The 4,327-nt window shown below is 37.5% G+C and overlaps 1 long non-coding RNA gene across 1 annotated transcript; it reads left to right on the top strand.

Annotated features, from left to right (window-relative positions):
• Positions 1-1,946: 1,946 nt before the first annotated feature.
• Positions 1,947-2,747, top strand: LOC145120856 (uncharacterized). Its single transcript, XR_013714401.1, has 2 exons — positions 1,947-2,328; positions 2,446-2,747. It is a non-coding gene; the product is annotated as an uncharacterized LOC145120856 (long non-coding RNA).
• The last annotated feature ends 1,580 nt before the right edge of the window (positions 2,748-4,327 follow it).

Below are 4,327 nucleotides of genomic sequence, written 5' to 3'. Positions count from 1 at the left end.
TATAATATTTAGCATGCATTTCCCCCCGAAAACATTAAAAAATGGGACCGTGAAACTCACCCTAGTAGCGTGATTTGATAGAATCTAACTAGAAATGATCAACGGTTCGTGATCGTTGGGCTCGGGACAAGGAACGCCTTCAACAAACGAGATAATACAACAACTAGTAACTATGTCACTTGTAATTCAATCCATCTTGAATGTCTGTTTAGTGATTTTCTGAGAATACATGCAGTTTTGAGGGTCAACACAAGGTTGGTGAGAGTTACAGGTTTTCTACTAACAACAGTAATACTTTTAAAAGTCTAAAAAGTATTTTCATTGTATGTATAACAATAGTTAAAACAGTGTTTGCAATGAGTCTTGAAAAGCCAAAATGTATCTTTGTATAAGTAAATTCATACTTGAAAACTGTGTTTGTAAAGAATCTTTGAATATCCTTGAAAACCAAACTATACTGTTACATAAGTAATTCCATACTTAAAATAGTTTTGAAATCAACCAAGCCCATGGTTTGTAGTGAGAGAGATATATATATTCTAGTTAATGTTTATGGTGAGTCCTATAACCGAGCTACGTGACTGAAAAAATAGTTTTGAAATCAACCAAGCTCATGGTTTGTAGTGAGAGAGAGAAATATTCTAGTTAATGTTTATAGTGAGTCCTATAACCGAGTTACGTGACTGAATGTACCCCCTACAACGCTTCATTGGACGTTGCAGTAATACTCGTAGACACTTATTACCTGCTTCGATTGATCGGTCAAGGTTGTAGCTAGAAACCACAAGTGGGGATGTCAACCCCGTATAGATCTATACATATGTATATCTCTCTGAAGATTAACGATTATAGTAGTGTGGGTATACTAAGTGTTTAGACTCAGCTAATGAATATTGTTTCACTAAAAAGCCCTTAACTAAAAAGTTTGTGAATAGCTCTCAACCCTAACTTAATTGTGATTAAGTCACTAGGCATAATGAATTTCCGTGTAAAAGTTTATAAAAGCCGAATATGCTTGGTATGTATGTAAAAGTGTAATGTACTTGCTTTTATAAAGAGGTATGTTTCAAAGTAATGAACATATGTACATGTATAAACTTTATGTATTTAAACATATAAATATACATGTATAGTAATAGCTTGAATCCTTGAAATACTACAAAGTTTTATAACGTGCTTGTTATAATATACAATGTCACATAAAAATTATATATATTTTGTATCATGTAGCATTTGTTGTGTGAACTAGTTATTTCACGATAAAATAACCTTAATACGTATACGAAAAGTTTATAATAGTTTATTTGTAACAATATGTTAAAATGTTAAACAACATTTTTATAAACTATATTTATTGTATTTTTGGCATGAACGATAATATATTTGTATAAACAAGGTATATATGCACATGTATTCCCCCCCCCCTCGAAATAATTAAAATATTAAAAAGGGGTTGTAAGCACTCACCCTTGAAGCGTGAGTTTCCATTTGTTCGAATTCGGTTTCTTTTGAGAAACTCGTCGTGTGAAACCACAAATCCAAAATTCTTGAACTTTGAAATACCCTTGGGACCGTTTCGTAACGAATTTAAACTATTGGGGGTTGTTTGGTAATTTATCTAACCAAAATAGGACTGCTTTGGTTAAAATAAATGATGGGAGGGGCTGATTTTGTAACTTAAACAAACTATCTTGACTGGTTTGTAACTTCTTGAATAAATGGGACTGTTTTCGTTGATAATTACAAAAGGATGGGTTGTTTTTGAATAAATGGGATCATTATTTGGGGATTGAGACTCATTTTGTTGAGACATACCAAGGGAGGGGCTGATATGGTCATCCTAAGCAAATGGATGGGTAAATCTGTCAAAACTCATTAAAGGAGAAAAGGGACCGGGGCCCTTTTATTCCCGTATACAAAATGATTTAGGGCTTTTTGCCCCGTCATTTGTTGAAGGATGAAAGGAACGAACGAAACTAGATAGCACGAAGACGGCAGTTGGGTGGATCGGTGTCGAGTAATCGATCGGTCAAGGGGAAACAAACAAAACGAAAGCTGCGTCGGCAGATGAACGAAGGCAGTGATAAAGAAAACGCGAGGGCTCGCAAGCGGACAGGCCGATACTCCGGGTGTCTTGGCCGATCGCGAGGAGGAGGGACGAGCAGGGGATGCAGGGGTCGAGTATAACAACCACCGAGGGTGTTTGGGAGTTTCGATGAGGTGTCGCGAGCAGCATCAGTGACAAATACGAGGTCTTCGGTGGGGTTTGCTCGACGAAAGATGAAGAGGAGGGTGCGAGGGTTGGTTCGTCGGTCTCAGAGGTGACAGGTACGTGGATGCGGGCTGCTCCGGCAGCCTCCTTCTCGCTTCCAGTTTCCTCCTTTGCTCTTGTTTTTGACAGAAATTGATGGAGGGTAAAAGGATTCTTAGTTTGGTGTTTGACAGGAAAAGAAAAAGAAATCGGTGGTTTTTTTTGTGGTTGCTTCATTTGACAGAAGAACGAAAGGGAAGCTGATGATCTTCCGGTTTGCTGGAAAACACAAGCACAAAGGGTTTCACTGGCAGCTTCAATCAAGGAAGAGTTTATAACACGATTTCTATAGCGTGTGGTTTTGTATAAGTTAAAGTTGATAGAACATTATAACTTATTATTGTGTGTAATTCATTTGACTGCATATTTTTCTTTCATCCATATTGTATGTACTTTAAATGAGATTTAGAATCAACAATAGAAATGATTTTGATTAGATTTTTGGGAGACTTTTGGCTGCAAATATGAAGTACTTGTGATTTTGGAAGACTTTTGTTTAACTTGTATAAATCATTTTGGTAAGTGTTCATTTTAGCCAAGTATACACTTCTTGAATGGTACTAGTTAAACAAACATGTATGGGTTGTTTGGTTTGAATTTAGAAGCAATCTAATACCTCAATTATTTGTGTATTCCGGTGTGTATTAATTTATTGTACTAGTTATATACACTAGTATATGTATTTGGGTATTACATATATATAAATTTAAACTCATACGTTAGGAAATGTGAAATTGTTAATTTGTTAAACCTTGGTCTCTTATATTTAAAATTGACACATATATAATGTATATTTATAAAAATTTAATCAACCACATGTAATTGATTATGACATATGTCCCATACTCGTATATACATACATATAGTCGTTCACAAATTTATGAGTGTTGGGCTATTTCCATCGTTGAAATCCACATCAACCGGATTTGGATTTATATATTAGGGATAATGACTTGAGAGGGTAACATATTTTAGCTTTTGGTCACATTTGGTTACTAAATTATTTTTCGTGCTTTATTAACTCTTGAACTTGTTGAAACGTATACACTATACAAGTATGACCGGTAATAGTGAGTTTTCAACCTGTTATTGAAGGTTTCTGGCGACGTAATCACCTCCGGCGGCTCTCCGGTCATCTTCTCCCACGAGCCACCACCAAACATGAGTTTCCGGCTATTTCAAACCCACAAATCGAGAGCTCACTTCTACAAATTGATTTCTGTTGGTTGTTGCTCGATTGAAAAGGGGGTTTAGGTTTGTATCAGTTGCTTAGGAAGATGATGAACAAGGGAACAAATGATAAACCCGACACACACACACACACACACCTGCACACACATGCTTGTGTTTTTAAAGGTCCAGTAGCACCAGCCAAACACCCCCTGAAGTCGTAGATCTGCATTACCCCTTCCCATTTTCGTGTTTTCTACTGATCGGACCAGTAAAGAACCACCACGAGGCTGTCGGAGGAGCCCCTAGCTGCAACAGATGACGGCAACCTTGCTGCCTTCGAATTTTTCTTCCTTCTTTTCTCGATCAAACCAAGAAATGAATCCCCTTTCTCCTTTCCCTGTTTCTTGTCGACTCCACAACAACTTTGTTGCTTTTGTTCTTCTTTTTTCCTTAGTTAAACCGAGCACCGGTGGTGCTCTCCTTGATTGGCGACTGTTTCAGCTTTTCTTCAGCGGGGTTGCTGTCGGCGACGAGACAAGAGAACCAAGGAGGGATCGCCGGAGATGGGTGACTGCCCCTCCACAATTTTATAGGGTTTTGTTCCAAGAACAAGAATGAACCAAGAACACATAGATTTCGAAAATTTTGATTTGAAACCCCACCGATTTCTTGTATGTTTTTTAGATAGCCATGGAGGTCGATCTGATGTTGGAATGAACTCATTCATATATTGGCTTCCTAGAAAAAAAATGGTCTCTCCGAAACATCGAGTTTGACCGGAGAAGATGACCGGAAAATCATACTTGGCCGGAAAACTCATGTTTGGCTGGAAACAACGCCGGA

This window comes from Lactuca virosa, chromosome 6 (genome assembly GCF_052849685.1).
Source record: "Lactuca virosa cultivar CGN04683 chromosome 6, Lactuca_virosa_CGN04683_v6, whole genome shotgun sequence".
Taxonomy (NCBI): Eukaryota; Viridiplantae; Streptophyta; class Magnoliopsida; order Asterales; family Asteraceae; genus Lactuca; species Lactuca virosa.
Note: the sequence above shows the minus strand (reverse complement) of the source record. Positions and strands in the feature narration are given on the sequence as shown.